Here is an 18,920-nt window from a genome sequence, read left to right as displayed (position 1 = left end):
ACCCTTTTCTTTTAAAATCTGTAAGTTTTTTTCAAATTTGAAAAAATGATGCCCTTCTCTATATATATTTATGTAAGTTTTAAGAAATTCAAATACCCTTCTGTTGAACTCACGTGATAGCTTACATTTTTATTAGGTGACCTCCCCGGGATACCTTTGTTACTGATCTTTCTGGATACTTCCCTCCAAAAAGTGTTAAGGTAGATGCTTCCTGATTTAGAGAGCCAAGGGGATCATTGAGTTACCGAATTGTGAGAATACCATGTAAGCTCTTCCATTCCAATTACTCTGTAGCTTTCTCAACTTTTTGAGCAAGCTTGTTGGTTGTGCCCCCAAGTTTCAGGCTAGCCTTGTGATAGGCAAGTAGATTTTCATGCACCTCAAGCCCTTTCCATTGGCCACCTTGCAAGCATAGTTTGGTGTTGTCTATCATGACCTTTGTCATAACATCCCATGCATGGTATTATTTTGCTAGTGCAGATACAAACTTTGTGCATGGGTACTGGAGTAAATAATCCCAAGGGAGAACTTGCTCAATGGGTCTCGCAAGAGCCTCCCATTTCGCCCACTACCAGGGTGTTGTCTTCAGTGTTGTTCTTCCATATAAATCTTTTCACGCATTTGGCTAGCTTAAGCAATAGACTATTGAAGGCTATATATGGAATCATGAAAGCATTGATTTCTTTCACTCTGTTTGAAAAAGGGAGGAGCACATACTCCCACCTTTGCATCTTGCTCCTAACCTTCTCCATGACCCAATGAAATCTTTTCGTGTGAGTTATGTCTACCCCGAGGAGGGCTCCCAAGTGCCAAAAGATCTTCCCTTTTGATACTATCTCCTTGGTCCACAATGACAGATCAAATGAGTCATTCTTAGAGAAAGAGACCAATCTAGATTTTGAAATACGACACTTCAACCCGGATGCTATGGCATGTATTTGAGCAATCTCCAAGGTCTTTTGAATAACCTGTCGACATGCTTTGAGGAAGAGTAGGGAGTCATTTGCAAATAGCTTTGCCAACAGTTGCTCGTTGTAGAAGGTAAGAACACCCCTTAGCAGGTAGCTGGCAGATACCAGAGGCTTCTAGAAGAAATAACTAGAGAGTTACCATGATAATTGATAGTACACAGGTAGTTAGACACTAGTTCAAGGGACTATAAGTAGGACCCACTATCCATTTTGAGGACTCTCGTGTTCTAATTTCCTTGATCCATAGATCTCTAAGTCTTTATAACCCCAAGTCTTGTAATTGTATCATGAGCCATCGGTTGACGTACTTTGTAATCTCAATAAGTTGAAGTACTCTCCAGTATTGCTTCCAATTTTACTCTGTTCATTTTTTTGAGTGATGCAATTCCAATTCGAGTCATTGTTTCCAATGTCATTTCATTTCCAATTTTAGTTTTGTATACTAGTACTCTGAAGCCTGATTTGAAGTCTCTAAGTTTGATATCAACTAACTCTAATTAGCAACCGAGAATAACCACCTGAATACATCCAGATCATTCCATTTTGGCGATCATCGTGGTTTAAGTTAAATTGCTCTAGGACAGGTAAACTATCTCTTAGTTGGTATAAGAGCCATTAGATATTAGCAATGCCACAAAGAATAGGTACACAAGGTTGAAGAACAACCACCAAATTCATGGAGAATCCAAATCAAATTAATCCACCTCCAGAGGAATCAAAGTAGGACTTTGAAAGTAACTAGCAACCTGGGAATGAGACTGATGTCTCTCCATAACCAGGCACTACTAATGAGTCAAGGGATTCACAACACTCTAATCATTCTAGGGGAAGGAATGCTAAACAAGCCAAGAGAAGGAGCGGATCCCATGGTTCCCAGAAAGGATGAAAAGATATCAATAAGGTGAGGGAAGCATACAAAGTCATCAACCAGCACAAAAGTTAGCCAAGAAAGAGGACACATTTTTAGAAATAGAAACAGATGACTGTGATGCCAACACTAACCATTATATTAAGAAGAAATTCATAGACAAGAAGCTAGTACATAAAACCAAAGCCAGTCATATTACCAAACATTCTAGCAATTTGAAAATTTCCTTCCCAATTTCCAAAGGTGGAAAATGAGATGATCCTGATGTACATATCCAAGCCTTTGAACAATATACACAGTTGAAAGAAATTGAAGAAGATGAATGGGGGGAATAATTTTCACAAACTTTAAAGGAGGCAACTCAAAAAGGCTACTACCATTACCCAGGTTGTTGACTCAAATACTATAGAAAGCTTATTAAGTCCTTCAAGCTAGAATATTCAGATAACGGGGGTGATGAATACATTTTTATTTGATAACATCAAGAAAGGGAAGCTATCTATGAGGAGCTACGTTGAGAAAATCGAAGAACTAATTAGACAATTACAAGAACCTCCCTTTGAGAAAAGAAGGAGATCCTAGTTTTTGGATGGGTTTAGAATCAAGAGACTGAGAGAGAGAAGGAAGTACCAGAACCAACCGAGAAGTTCAATGATCTAGTACAAAGAGCATTCAAACTAGAGAAACAAGCTAAGAAGGAAAGGGACATAATAGAAGATAGTCCAGTGATAGCGAGTCTTTATTGAAGAAAGTTCTAGTTCTACTTCATTTGAAAGTGAATTAGATGACAAGGGTAAAGGGAAAAAGAAGGGGTCATGGACCAAGAAAACGGAGGTCCAAACAGATAGTTGAGATTGCAAAGACAATACCCTCACTCAAGAAGACAAAAATTTGGTGTTCCAAGTGTAGATAAAAGGATCATATGTCCAATGAATGTTCTCAATGTAATTATTGTAAACTCTTTGGTCATGTTTGGAACAAATATGGAATCAAGATTCATCACTTTAAGAAAGGAAAGGACTTATGAGTGATTGCACTTACCAATCTTGAAGCACCCAAGATAGATGGTGCAAGTGGGTCCAAAGAGAACGAAGCCAACATAAGTACTAGTTCTGGTAGGGGACAATACCATAGTGGGATTGGGATGGGCAAGGGCAAGGGCAAGGACAAGGGAGATTCTTCAAAATGAAATCTAAATTGTGGCTAAAGCAAAAGCCAGAGTAGGGGACTTGGTATCTATTTGAGAGAATGAGGTTCCAGTGATTCATATAGATTACAAGCTTTGAAAATAACAGGAAACATTTTCTGGTGTATTCTTGGATGGAGGAGCTAGAGTGAACATCCTGATTGAGCATGTGAGGCAGAAGCTAGGGATAATTGAGATGAAGCATGCCCCATCTAGAGTGAGAATTGTTGACCATAGAATAGCAAAGGCTATTGGGCTCATTGAGAATATGCAAATCAGAGTAGGAAAGGAGAAGTTCAAAACCAATTTTCAAGGATTGGATGTGCAAGGAGACTATGTCATACTATTAGGAAGAACTTGGCTTAGAATTGCTGGTGCTATTTGTTGGGACGAAATCTGCCTTCTTAGATGCTAGCATTGTGTTTGATGGACACAACAGACTAACACGTAAAAGACAGATGTACACTAAACCTTGTAGTACTCACTCATTTTTTTGAAACAAGCAATGTAATTTAGCTAATGAGGATTCGTAATTGTAATATATGTTGTCATACCCTCTTAGCCTCTTTGATCTACACCCCTTGTAAGTGGCCAAATAGCCGCAGGAAATTCCCCTTAGCTCTTAAGTCAAAACCCTTAGTTTTTAAAACACACGATCATTAGCTAAGGGGAGGATTGGACGTTCACTGTGAGAGCCTCTTGCTGCTACAATCTGTAATCCACTTTTCTCCTTGTCTGGTAATCAAAATTCATCTGCACATTTTTTGTGATGAATCATGATTTATGTACCTTCCCAGATGATTGCAGAACTTGGTAGGATTGTGCCCTTAGGTGTTGTAATACCCCTCCTTAAGTTTTGTTGCATTCTGAATTTATTTGGATGCCAAAAAGGCGTGATAACCTAGAGCGGTAAGATCGGTCATAGACTAATCTGCTGACTAGGAAGTGGTTGATTTTATTTTGTCGTAGTATGAATAGCTCTCTGAGTTCACTTTGGTGAGATTGACACTCTCATTAAGTCTTTGTGCCCCATCCCGAGCCACTTCCTTGCATATTGACATTATGTTAGTACCAAAAAACTATGTTGCAGACGTCCGTCGCAGCGACCCGCTAACATTGGCGTCATTGCCGAGGAACTCGATCCTTAGGTGGTGAGTGGCTCAGTGTACAAAAAATCCTCTCCAAAGCTTTTGACACCCATTCCACTTACACATAGACAATAAAGCATCTAGACATAGGTTTAGTGCTTAGTAGAGACAGGAGTCCGAGACTAGCCAGTGCTACTCCGTATGAGCAAAGAAAGTTGTGAGTGAAGTACAAGAGAGTATTTTGTTGTTTGATTTTACCATGCTTGGAAAGGACTGTTTCACCACACACTTTGCTGTCGTTTCTGTACTCTTTAATTTGTTTATGATTGTGCATCTATTTCAGTTTATAGGAGTAGGTTAAGTAGCAATTTCCACCATCAATTTGGGCCAAAAGGATCAGGGAAAAAATTATCCAAAACCTTATTTTGGTGCCAAATGCCATAACTCTGAAAAGTTGAAAAATTAATGGGCAGAGCCTCAAAGCTGAACAAAACCCAACAAAACTTGTAAACAGGGGATATACAAGCTTGCTAGAGACAGAATGTGCAAAATTTTCCCAATTTGCCTGTCCAACATTGATCATGATCCATGTACCTTTCTGGCAAAATGAGTAGAAAATGATTCCTTTGCTTAGAACAGACTATCAAGCATCAGAACCTTGAGTTTGACAAAAAATAGAGTGCTAAAAGATCATTCAAATCAAGAAACTGGGTTAAGTAGAGAAAAACCTTGAAAATTGAGAAAATTTGGGAAAATTGAACTTTTAATTGTCCAAATTCAAAAAGGGGTGAGAATTGGGATCAAATAGAAGCAAGGGAACATCAGAACAAAAAATCATGACCAGATGCTGCCAACATGGATCCCGATCCATGTACCTGGTAGACATTTGCAAGGAAAATTTGACCAGTGTACTCCTGATTACTAAGAAAATAACTTTTCCAAAAGGAGCTACAACAAAAAAGTAAAATAACCTGATCAAAATACCAAAAAAGGAGTTGTTTGCAAAAAATCACAAAGCAGACACAAAATCTTACTTTTGACTTGGAAAAAAATAGTCAAATCTAAAAAGATTTGGGGAAGAGCATCCCCATACCCTCTATCTTTTAGGTGGGCAGTCGTTTTGTGTTTGGGTTCGTCCTTTTTCCTTGGTTCATTCTTCTGATCACTTCCTCGATCATTTGATCAACTTCCGGCACAATTGGGTTTTGCCCACCCAGTTTCATTGTGGAGTCACTAGTAGTTGAAGAGGTGCTACTCATCCCTTGGTCTGTGTCTTCTATCACCTCTCCATATGCCTTGAAATTGTCGACCAAATACAATGCCTCTTTCATGACTTGCTCAAAAGTAGCACATGCCTTTAAGTGCAAGTCTTTTTTGAGAGTGTCATTTTGCAATCCTTCTATGAAAAGGACTAACAGTCTCTCATCTTGAGGTAGTTCTCTAGCAGGGCATCTTTCTATGTATTGCTTGAAATGAAGTGAGCCTTCCTTCACCTTTTCCTTCTCCTTTTGTCTAAATGCATAGATCTGGGAGACAATATTATTCTTAGTTCCTCTCTTTGAGAATTCCACAACGAATTCTTGGAGAAGTTGCTCAATACTTGGGAATTCCAGGTTGTTTAAAGGTTGAAACCAGGTCAAAGAAGTCCTTTCTAAAGTCAACCCAAAACCTTCATATTGAGTATGGAAATCACTTACATGTTCCGTCCTCAACACTTGATTGAAGATCAAAACATGGGCATACGGATCTATCGATCCACTATACTTTTTGGGTACACATTTTGCCACTTGAGATGGTCACATGCGTCTGAACTCTGCAACCATCCTAACCACCCCTGGTCCTCCTGGTGTGGTCTCTCTAGGTTCATAATCTCCCCTCGCCCTAGGATTGGTATTCTATCAGCTATACGTTCATCAAGTCGATCTCGTGTAATAGTCAGAGGGATTCGAGTGATGTAAGTCATGTCATCTGCTGCAATGTCCCTGTGCATGTTCATAGAAGCCCTAGATCCCATTGATCCTATACGACCTATGTTCGGAATTTTTTCATGTCCAAAAGAATCTTCCACTCTGGTTCTCACTGGGCTTCCATGCCCAGTTTCTGGTCTCATGTGAGTAGTCATGGTTTTCACCTCTTCTAGATTTACATAGTATGGGTGATTTAGTCCCCCAAAATATGTATATTGTTCTAACTCCTTACGATCCATAGGAGAGTATTTTTGGCTAGACTTGTCCATTATGACCACCTGAATACTTCTCCCCTCAGTGTAAGTGAAAACGTACAGTTTTTTGCATTCATCCATTTCCTTGGTGCGGGGTTCATCACATTTATAATAGAGTGTTTGGTCTCCATTATTGACTTTATATAGCCCCACGTAAGTGTTGTTTGTATTAAGACACTCTGTCTCATTGATGCGTCTGAGAACCACGTTTTGCTTATCCGTTTTGGGTGGTTCATTTACAAGCTCTTCATCTATCTTGTCCTTGGTGCCAGTCATCCCCCATTTGTCCACAATAAAGGGGTTGTGAACCACTAAGTACATCATTCCCTCTATGTCAAAATACCTATCCCCATCATCATCCACATCTCAAGGTCTCTGAACTCGCTTGGCTTATTTTCCAACTTAACACACTAGTGGTTCGTTCCATCCTTATAGATTTTGGCCTTAAGCACATTTTCAAATTGAAACTTCAAGTACAACAATTTTACATCAGATGCAGGTCAAGGACTAACCCCCATGAAAGCTGTTTCTTGAGAGTTCAACTTGTTGGAATCCTTAGTCATTAGGCTGTATGATCTTTTTGACGAGGTGTCCAAAATGCTTTCCTCTACAATAGGTTCTAAAGGATGCAGTGGTCTTTGAGTCATGCTACCTTCAGTTGAGTGATTGCTCACTTGGTCTATGATGCTGGGATTCCTATTGTGGTACAATCTTCCTGATAGCAAATTCATGAAGAATTGGTATTGCAAAATCCAAACCAGGTTACATCATTAGCTAGCATGAATTTTCCGTTTTGATCTTACTTGTTGGGTAGTGTTCTTTAGTACCTGAAATCTGTCAAAAAATGCTTGATAACAGTGATTTTATAGCCGTTCCTGTTAGTCCTAGCTTTTAATTGACAAAATTTAACAAGGTTTTCCAATAGCACACAATTTTACTCACAAAATCAACAATTCAAGTCCAATTTCAATTTTGAAAAAGCCACCAAGTTCTTGTGGGCTATCTGTCTGTGTGGTACAATTCTCCTTTTATTCTGACTTACATGGATCGTGATCCATGTTGGGAAGCCAAATTGACTTTTCTTCGTACCATTATATTCAACATGATTAGTAGGTACTATGACATCAAAATTTGTGGAAATGGACCTCTAGATTGGAAATTAGGTCACTTCTGACACTTTTGCTAGAGTTCTTGACAAGTTTGGGATTTTGGTATGGTTTTTTATATCCAAATTCAGTTTTGAAAGGGCCATTAGATTCCCTTTGATGTCCTCTAGCTATGGTGCAAACTTTGTATCAAATTGTGTCAAAGGAACATGGATCGCGATCCACGTACCTCAGTGCCAGAATGTACTCAAACTTGACACACATCTAGTCCTTGGTCTACTGATGCTGGCTATATGGTCTTTGAGTGTTTTGGAGTTTTTTAGGTCCACCAAAAATCAATTTTAGGGTCTGTTCCAGTGGTTTTCCCGTTTATTTGTTTTTTGCCCTTTTGGCCCACCTTTTGACCTTTTTATATAAGAGTTCTTTGGGAGAAAGTACTTCAATTGTTATCACTTTTGTACCTGTCAAATATCAGCTCAAAATTCCAAAAAGGTACATGGATCATGATCCATGTTTGACAAGATTTTGGAATGTCTTTTGTGAGTGTTGCTAGGAATAGGTATTTGTTGATTTTTGAGAGCATCTTTTCTTTTGAGTACTCAAAGTCGAGCTTCCTCTTGGGCTTCATCAATAACCTGCTATTGTTTTATCGTTCTTTTCTTTGCTGCATGCATCTTTTCTAGCAATTCATTGGTTAGCGGAAAATTATACTTATTTAAACGACATCCATTAATCCAATTAGCCATTGGTTCACCATCTAGGGTGGAGAACTTAATTGCTCCACTTGGAGATACGTCTTCAATGATAAGAGGTCCATTTCCGTTTTTCTTAAACTTGGGAATGTGTTGCTTAAGGGAATAGACTAAAACTAATTCCCCTTTTTTGAATATTTTTGTAACTAGATGGGAATAAAAAAACAGTTTCTATTTTTGCTTTTGTGCGTAGATGTGAGCTACAACTATTATCCTTTTGCTCATCAAGATTTTCTAGATCTTCAAGCCTCTCTGACAATTCATTTCGAGTCCACTCAAGATCCTTAGCTACCCTTAGTGTCGGCAATAGAAATTCTATCAGCAGTATGGCATCAAGACCATAAACAAGGTTAACACTAGTCTTGTAAAAAATCAGCCACTTTTGTGGCTTTTTGAGACTTTTGTAAAAAAATTCTCAACACTATCTTAGTTATCTAAATAGAAAATGTTTTCAAGGAATTATGAACAACACTCAATATGAGTTGATAAAAAATAGTACAGAGCTAAAGATTGAAGGTCTAAAGGTGTCTTTCCATTGCCATCTTCCACAACTAATTTGTACGGATGGACAAAATTTTTCTATTTTCTTTTGAAAGTAAATCAAATCATTGTTAAGTAGGCCCAAATTTCTTTGAAAAATCCCTCAATATGTATGTGATAGATGTACCAAGCTTGTTTAGCCCATCTACAAAGACTGCCGACATTTTTTACTTCTCTAAGTTAAGTGTTGAAGTGCAGTTTTACATAAAATGTACTAATATTAGAAAAGTAATTTTTTTAATTTTTGAGCTTTTCATGTAAATTGTGTATTTAGAAATCTTTTTCATATCTTGAACCCATAATTAAGAAGTTTCATGAAATTTTGATGTCATATACAAAAGTTATGTTTCATTTACTAGAATCGTGATGTGAGCCACTTTTGTGGCTTCAACCAGTTTTGTGGCTCATTACAAGTCTAGTGTTAAAGGGTGTAGCATTTAAAACTATTTTGAATGAAACTCGATAAGCCCATAGAGCAGCATGGAGATTCATTTCCCAATCTATCCGTCCTGAACTAACCACTTTAGTCAATACCGATCTAAGAATTTTATTTGTATGCTCAGCTTGTCCATTTTCTTGTGGGTGATAGGGAGCTGGTTTGTTATGAATGACCATAAATTCATTAAGAGATACTCAATTATTTCATTGAGGAAATGAGTTCCCCTATCACTGACAATTTCTATTGGTAGTCCATATCTTGTGAACACATACTCATATAAGAATGCGGTTGTGGTTCTGGCATCATTCTTTTGAGTTGCTTTAGCCTTGCCTCACTTGGTCAAATAGTCCCTAGCTACAATGATATATTGAGCTTGGGTTCTATAAGCACATGGCTGTATTGGCCCAACAAAGTCTATACCGCATTTTGCAAAAGCTCTAGCCCCCATCATTGGTCTTAAGGGCATGCTATCTACATGGATTGGCATTTTAGCTCGTTGACATGCATCACACCTTCGAACATATTCTTTGGTTCTGCAAAAAGTGTTGGCCACCATATGCCTACGATTAAGATTGCTCCTGTGGTGGTCTCACTAGAAAAGTGGCCTCTAGCTAATCCGGAATGTGCTTATTCTATAATGGAAATGTATTCATCTTCATTTGCACAAAAACGCAGATATTGATCTTTTCCTCTCCGATATAATTGGTTTTCAATAAGAGCGTAGTCTCTTGCTTCAGTTGGAATTGGTCTTTGGTGGTGTTTACTCATATCCTCAGGAATGTTTGACTTGATAAGGAAGTAACTAGATAGTTACTCCACTTAGGAACAAGTGATATTTGGAACAATGTCACATGAGATACGGGTGCTTGTTTTTGACATTGAGGACATTGTTTTACAAATGAATGAACATCACTCCTCATAGTTGGCCAAAATACTCCAAGTCTCAAGATCCTTTGCATAGTTTGGTCTTTCGCAAAGTGAAGTCTTACTATGTTAATATGTGCTTGACTTAGGTATTGGGTTTCTCCTGAGGATTAATGCATAAATGCAATATTCCATCTCAATTTCTTTTGTGCATCCTTCCAGCTAGTAATTGATACATCGCCGATTCCTCAATTAATCGCGTTGTAATAGGAAGTGGCATTTGTGAATCCACTTAAGCTATGGTCATCAATGATACCATTCTTTTCGACCATCGAGGTATCATTTCCACGGAGAACAGATATGCATCTGGTAGATCATCGTCTACTCTCTTAGGTGGTTCTCCTGAAACAATCCTTGACAAATGATATGCTCTTTGATGATTGGTGCCCTTTTTCACAACTACAATAAAATCAAATTCCAAAAGAATAATGAACCATCTCATGATTCTTCCTCTGTTTCATGGCTTGTTGACCAAGTACAATAAGGCTTGGTGGTCCACAAAGAACACAAATTTGTAAGCTAATAGGTATTGTCTATACTTTTTCACGGCATAGATTATCCCTAATCCTTACCTTTTGGTGGTTGTATAGTTTATCTTTGCCATATTCAATTTTTTGCTAGCATAAGAAATAGGAAAATAAAATTTTCCCTCTCCTGGTTGAGCTAAGATACACCCAATGGCAAATTGGAAGCATCTACATGTATGTGGAATATCTTATTCCAATCTGTAGCTTTTAATATTGCATCTAAAGTGAGAGATTGCTTAAGCTTCATGAAGGATTCTTCACACTCATAAGTCTATTCAAAGTGTGTAATCAAACTATACATGGGTTTTGCAATTATAGCGTACATGTAAATGAATCGTCTGTAATATCCACAACGTCCCATGAAAGCTTGAACCCCTTTGACTATTGTTGATCTAGGCAAATCAACAATAACATGATTTTTATCCATATCGGTAGCTATGCCATTTCTAGACACTATATGTCCAAGAATTTTTCCTTGTCTACCCATAAATGTGCACTTTTTCGGATTTAGGCAAATCCTATAAAGTCTACATTTTTTGAATACCTTTTTGAGGTGTTCAAAATGATCAACCCGGATTGATGAATGTACACATAGATCATCCATACATACTTCTAAGAAATTCCAAAGATATTCTTTAAAATCATGGCTCATCAATCTTTGAAAGGTGGTAGGAGCATTAGTTACACCCAAATGGCATAACACGATAGGCAAAAATACCCCATTCAGTTGCAAATGCAGTTCTATGCTAATCTTTGGGATCAACCAAAAAGTTGTTTGTATCCTAAAAATCCCTCTAAAAAGCTGTAAGCTTCTTTTTTTGCAACTCGTTCTAAAACATGCTCAATGATTGGAAGAGGAAATTTGTCTCTAATGGTAGTTACATTCACTTTCTTGAGATTGACACACACTCTTAATTTTCCATTTTTCTTGGGGACTAACACAATTGGAGACACCCAATCTGTGTGTTCAATTTCATAAATGAATTCAGCCTCCTTTAGCTTTTCAATCTCTTCTTTGATCTTCCTAGCAAATGTTTCATTATAAGTATATGGCCTTTGTTTGCTTGGTTTTGCATCATCTCTCATCGATATGATATATTGACAGATTTCTAGATCAACACCCTTGAGATCCTTATAAGACCAAGCAAAGATATCTTAGTATTCTTTCAGTAATCTTAACAAAAGCTCTTCTTCTTCTTCTATCAGGTCGTTTGCAATGTAGGTAGTTCTAGGTTCCTCTCTTGGTTCGACCACATCTATCTTTTTTGTGTTTTAAGGTCCTTTATAGGACTTGCCTTGTTTTTGTAGTTCCCTGATAGGTTGTTCGACTATAATTTTTCGGTCTTGGAGAGTATATTTCTTGTAATGAGATGGAACAATTATTACATCTTTACCTTCCTTTTCAATGGTTTCCATTTCAGTTGTATATATCTCCTTTAGAGATTTCTTCAACTCTTGATACTTCTTTTTCCATTCAACTCATGTCATGGTTGAATATATCCTTGTCCTGGTATTTAGGTTTTGCTCGAGTTTCCTTTCTTGTTTTTCTCAATGTTTTGGATATTTCCTGGTTTTTATTAAAAGGATATCTACCAGTGATTTTGTCTTTGACACAATCATGTGCCTATCTGCATAAAAAACTGTGTTCTACTAGAGACTGAGGGCATAGGTCTAGATTTCAAGTTTCTTGTGTCTCTTTTTCTTCTATACCATTTCTGTCTTCTCGGTTTCTGGTTTGGAAATTCAAAAATATTTTCCTCCCCTCCTCTCATGAGTAGTTTACATCTCACATGTTCTTTTTTTGATCCTGAATCATCTGAGGTAGCTAAATGTTCTTCTAACTCATCTATTGCATCATAGTAGAGGTCCAAAAAGATTTGCTGAGCCTTCATTAATTCCTTGGATTCTTGAATTTTGTTTTCAATGTGAAGGGTTTAGATAATTTGTATGGGAGGTATGTCATAGCAGTCTTCATTGGAAAATTGAGTAGGCATAGAGGTATTCACACATACATCCATTGTTGCTAAAATTTGAGTCCACTTAAATGGATCAAACATATGCTCTCGAAAGGGTTTCGGTACATAGGCTTTGTCTGTGCAATCCCTCTTTACAATACATTCTTCTCGTTTTAAGCTCCCATTTTTTGAGGCTCCACACATCCAAATAGGTGTGTCTTTGTTCAACCATGATGGAAGCTTAGTTTCATCCGAAGAGACTGAATCAAATTCTGGTATGGACGTTTTCATGACATCTCTATAAGTGTGATCTTTTAGATTAACCCTTGTTATCGATCCTACTTGCTTCAAGTACAGACAATTTATTCCTCAATCCTGGATGAGTTATACTTGTCGCATGAAAGGTATTTCCAAGATGATTTCATAATTGATTTTCTTTCCAAAGTCCACTATTGCAAAAGTGTGTTGATAATCAATCCCATAGGAATTAACTATCACTTTTTCAAGCAGTCCTAAGTGTCTTTCAATGTGTTCGTCAACCAATTGCAATTTCATTCAAGTTTATCTAATGGCTGGTTGTCCCCAAGATTCCCATACTGCTTTCATGGCTATGGTTATGGCTGCCCCACTATCCAATATTGCCATGGTTTCTATATCATTATATCTCAATGGTAGGGTTGTGTTTCCTTCTTCCCCTTCGTAGTATTCTCTGACTTTTTGTTCATTGGAATGGATCGAATCTCTCTGTTATCCAATTCATGTTTCCATTTTTCCAAATTATTTGTGATTAGCCCCGTTATCCCCACCTTCTCTAGATTTTTCTGTAGGTCATTCCATAAATATGGTTTGATTTTTAACAGCTCTCTTAAAGTAAGAGTGCATTGAATGGGTGTAGACATGATTGAATGGATGTTGTCTACCTCTAGGGTCTGTTCCGCTTTTTTTATCTGAGTAGTATTACACAATATGGATTCATCTTTTTTGTCTCCCAAGTAAGAGGGTAGTGCTTTCAAAGTCAATGGTCTAGACATACCTGAAGCTTTAGAGCCACAATCCCCATACAAGGATCGTACATCCATGTCCATATCAGGAGGTAGATTGTCTAACCAAACTTCCTTTATAGGAGCTGAATTCAAAGTTAGGCTCCCATCATTAATCTCTCTAACGTTTTTCCATAAGTGTCCTAGCCAGTCTTCTTCTACAAACGGAATTCCATCTAAGGAATCTTCATTGTCAGGAACTATGAGTCCGGCTCTTTTGTTTCAAGGTGGGGTGGGGTTCTACCACCACTTTAGATTTCTCTTTATTGGTTCTACCACAAGCTCCCCAGGTTTTGCCATACTCTTGAGCTTGGGTTTTTGTTTTTCCAACATATCTTGAGTAATTCTTAACAAATTTTGGTAAGATTCAAGCGTAACTGCTTCCATATCTATAGAAGGATAGTTTTTCTATTTGTTTTTCATGTTTTGGCTTGCTTTATGTCCCGCTTGGTAAGCTTCCGAGGCTGTGTTGATTGGCTCAAAAATTTTGTCTACCAAAATTGATCCTCCAGATTTCACGGTGGTTTCCTTGATTTTGTTTCCAGTTTCTTTCACCTTTTCCTGGAATAGTTTCTTTGCTTTCTCCTCGATTTCAACCCTCTGTTTTTTTTTTCTCATCTCGTACCTTTTACTTCTGCTTCTCTTGGTCTTTTGAGAGGAAATTTTAGTATTCTCCGAATCATCAGAGGAGTTATGCTTCTTTTTCTTAGCCGAGGCTCTGGTGATTACCTTGATTGGAACAATCGCTTCACTCTCGGATGAGCTACTATAGGTATCACTTGGACTATGTTCACTACTATTTTACCCTTGTTTAAAGGATTTTTTGGACAATCTTCAGGGAAGTTTCCTCCCTATTTGCAACATTATATGCAATAAGCTTCAACTAGCTTAAGGTTCTTGTCAGTCTCTGGGCATTCATTTTTCCAATGATCATCTACACCACAGTTATGACAGTTCTCAGTTCTTGGCTTAATCATGGGTCTTACCATCAGAGGTATAACACCTTATTTATCTATATAGTACATCGGTCCAAGCTCTGGTGTAGTATAAGTCATAGGTAATTCTATTGGTGGTGGATGTGAATTATACCAATCTCCTTCTATCATTACTGTAGATAGACTATGCTCTAGGGCATAGTCAACATAGGGTGTAACAAGCACTAGGGCCTGTTCATCTATGACTCTCTTTGAATGCCTGCACTACATTATGTCCATGATATGGAGGTTGTTGATCCAACACGGGTTGAGGTCTTTCCATACACATCGGTGGTCTTTGAGATGGGACCATATTAGACTGATATCTGTACATGGATTGTCCTTGTGGCCTCATAGGCACGTATTGAACATTCCCATCATACTTTGTTTGGAAATAGCACTCATTGGTCTCATGGTTGGTCCATTTACCCTCAATCGCACACCATTTTTGTGGCCTAATTGGTTGTCCTTGTTGAGGTATCCCTTGCCCTGGTCCCCTCATAGGTGCTTTTTACATATTATTCATCATCTCATTCATCCTTTTCAGCATGTCTTCTATGGCTATGAGAGGTGCTACAGCAGCCGTTCCCACTTGTGCTGGTTTGGTGGATGATGTTTTTTCACTTTGGTTATCCTTAGGGACATCTTGTTCATTGAAAATATTACAATTGTCTCCTAAGTCAATAGCATCTGACACACACTCTTATAGGATCATATGTTTCTTGTTATACAATATAGCACAAGGCTCATTTGTTTAGCAGTCCCTCAAGAAACAATGATACTAGTCTTTCTTCTGTAGGTATCCTAGTTCTGGGCATCTTGCAATGTATCATTTCATTCTAGTTGCACAATCCCTAACAGACTCACCTTGTTTTTGTTTGAAGCTATAGATCTGAGCTACCGTATTGTGTTTGATCCCTGTTTTGGGACATGGAGCTACAAATCCTTGAGCTAATGTATTTAAGTCCATGATTGACCTTGGTGGAATGTTTTGAAACCATGTCAGTGTTTTTCCTTCTAATGTCATTCCAAATCCATTGAACTGAGTATGGAATTCAAATATGCGTTCTACTGTTAGCACTTGTTTAAAGCTTGCTAAGTGGTTATATGGATCCCTAGATCCATTGTATTTTCTGACCCTTTTTCCAAAATCAACTGGTCTGACACGTCTATTTGGTTCAACTCTGGGTCTCCTGGCAGTTGGTCCCGTTTTGAGTCCTTCAAAGAAGTCTGTTGGAAATAGTGACTCATGTAGCCCTGGACTGGCTTTAGTGTCACCTGGTTTTCTTCGTGATGAGGTAGTTTCTAGTTTTTTAACATTACTCTCAAAAGATATCTCGTGGAGTTCATCTCTTAGAATAGTTTCTGGTCCTTGGCCCAATATCCAATCTCTTATGGAGTACCCTTGATATTTGGTTTGTTCCACGTCCTCAGGAGTCATCATAACAAAGTTATTGTTATAACAATCTCTAAATAGGTAGGTTGGTAGATTTGCCAAACCCTTGTCTTTGATTTTGAGAATATAGATAATCTTCATGGGCGTTAACTGTTCTGATTTGGCATGGAAATCCATAGAAGATCTTTGACATTTCTATCCTCCCAACAATACACTCCGATTGTAGGATTATCGTGCTAAGCCATTTCAAATCAACTTGATCGTATCCCTCAAATTCTAAAGTCGGTGGTCCTTCTTTTGCTGCCATATTTGGAATTATAATATTTACTTCTAACCCCCATTTGTCTATCACATCAGGGTTTTCAACTTGTAAATACTGACTTCCATTTTTATCCATGTACATTTTTCCTTGTTTGTTTGCCCTGATTTCCTCTTCAAACTCTATGTCATGGTCATCAATGCAAACAACATACTCTTCATTAGGATCCAGGTAAACCTGATCTCCATGGTGATTAGTTTTATAAAAAGAGGGTATGTGCTTATATCGCACTGTCGTTCCGGTTTCTGAATGAGTTGAATAGGAAGACATTTCAGATGTTGATTCTAGAAAAGTATCTGAGACTTCTTCAAGGATAGTGTGCAATGGATTGCCTTGATTCACACTCTCTTCGGTGGATACTCTACTAGCGGTCTCTCTAAATATGCCTTGGTTTACTAGTATACAACCATATCTAAAGTTCATATAGACTTGTGAAGTCCTGGATAGAGTACTTACCGTTGGATTGACTTGTTATCAACTTCTTCCACTTGACTTGATTGCAACTTCTGTCAAGCTTTCAATTCTTTGTTTGCAACCTGATCCTGTATCAGTTTTAATCAAGTTAGCTATTCTTTCATGAAGACTGTACAATTCTTGCTAACTATTGTGACTGGTCTATGTGTATCACCTTAAATCGAGCTAAGTGAGTCACTAGTTGAGACTTTCATATTCCACTTTTGCAAAAAATAAAAGGACTAATTTGTAGCCTGGAAACTGAGTGAACATGTACCAATTTGGATCCGATTGAACCCAAAATTTCTCGGTGGCCTTGTATTATAGTGGTCTGACACTGTACAAATTCAAAAATAAAAAATGGTGTCTGTGTAGCAGTAGTAAATAATCATGATTAATTATTTTTCTCAATTTTTTACACTTTTTGGCTTGATTTACCAAGCATACAACTTGTTAAGGTCTCTGGACAATTTTCACCAAGTTTGAACAAAATTTGTTCAGGTTATCAATTGTTTCGTGTCCGCAGACTCAGTTTTCACGAATCTGGCTTAAGTCTCTTTTCTGTGATTCAAATTGACCAAAAATTGATTTGTGTGGTATACTTGATATGCTTGACATTTTAGTATACTTAAATGTGCAAAAATGTCCAATTTTGTAGCAGATATAAATAATTGCAATTATTTACTTATGGTATTTTTGTGCACTTTTTTGCCATAACCTTGACACAGATTTATTAACCAGCTCAACTTAAGCTCCCTAGCCAAGTTTCATCAAGTTTGTATAATTTCTATTCAATTGGTCAACAGTTTTTTGTCTGCATACTGATTTTGTAAATTTAGCCACAATTTTCACTCCAATGATCCAAATCTTACCAAATTTTATTTGTGTGCTTAACACTAGTCCTGTAAAAAATCAGCCACTTTTGTGGCTTTTTGAGAATTTTGTAAAAAATTTATCAACACTATGTTAGTTATCTAAATAGAAAATGGTTTGAGGGAATTATGATCAACACTCAATACGAGCTGATAAAAAATAGTACAGAGCTAAATGAAGGTCTAAAGGTGTCTTTCCATTGCCATCTTCTACAACTAATTTGTACGGATGGACAAATTTTTTTTGTTTTCTTTTGAAAGTAAATCAAATCATTATCAAGCAGGACCAAATTTCTTTGAAAAATCCCTTAATAGGTAATTGATAGATGTACCAAGCCTTTTTAACCTATATATAAAGTCTGTCGACATTTTTTACCTCTCCAAGTCATGTGTTATAGTGCAATTTTACGTAAAATTTACTAATTTTAAAAAAGTATTTTTTTATTTTTGAGCTTTTCATGTAAATTGTGTATTTAGAAACCTTTTTCATATCTTGAACCTATACTTAAAAAGTTTCATGAAATTTTGATGTCATATACAAAAGTTATGTTTCATTTACTAGAATCTTGGTGTGAGTCATTTTTGTGGCTTTAGCCAGTTTTGTGGCTTCTAGTGTTAATATAACATGCTCAAACTAAAAAGTAGAAAAATGGGATAAAAGTAAATAATTGCGATTATTTACTTCTGGTAAATTTTTGTTTTTTTTGGTCAACTGAGCATGTACACTTGTTTAACACCTCAATAAAAGCCTATGAGTCAAATTTCGCTGAGTCTAAACTAAATTTTTCCAATTTACACTCAAGTTCTGGACAGTCAGTACAGAATTCAGTTTTTACCAAGTTTCTGGTCAGTTTAGTGATCCAAATTCTATGGGCCTTTACAAAAGATGTTGTACACATGCATAGAGTCTCTGGTATCAACTTGGTCACTTTTGAGCTGAAAGTAAATAATCATGATTATTTACTTTAGGCATAAAATGAGCACTTTTTTGGATTTTTTCATTGGACAGTCTTTTCATGAGCTATTTCAAGCCTCTGAGTCAAGTCAAAACTTAATTTGGCCTAAAATATATTAAAAAAGTAAATAATCTGAGTTTTTGCAAACTCTTAAAATTTTTACATCAAATGTGTCCTTAAGCTTACCCACTGGTTTTTACAACTTTTAAAGCATACTCTCTAATCGGATTTAGTGTTTGACAGTCTTTTGGTGCTATTTCTAGCCGTAGACCTAAAATTTTGCAGCTTCACATAAACTCACAATTGATTCTTTTGGAGAGAGCAATGTTCTAA

The sequence above is a fragment of the Adiantum capillus-veneris genome, chromosome 12 (assembly GCF_014529385.1).
Source record: "Adiantum capillus-veneris isolate H3 chromosome 12, ASM1452938v2, whole genome shotgun sequence".
NCBI lineage: Eukaryota > Viridiplantae > Streptophyta > Polypodiopsida > Polypodiales > Pteridaceae > Adiantum > Adiantum capillus-veneris.
The sequence above is the reverse complement of the archived record's forward strand: the minus strand, read 5'-3'. Positions refer to the sequence as shown.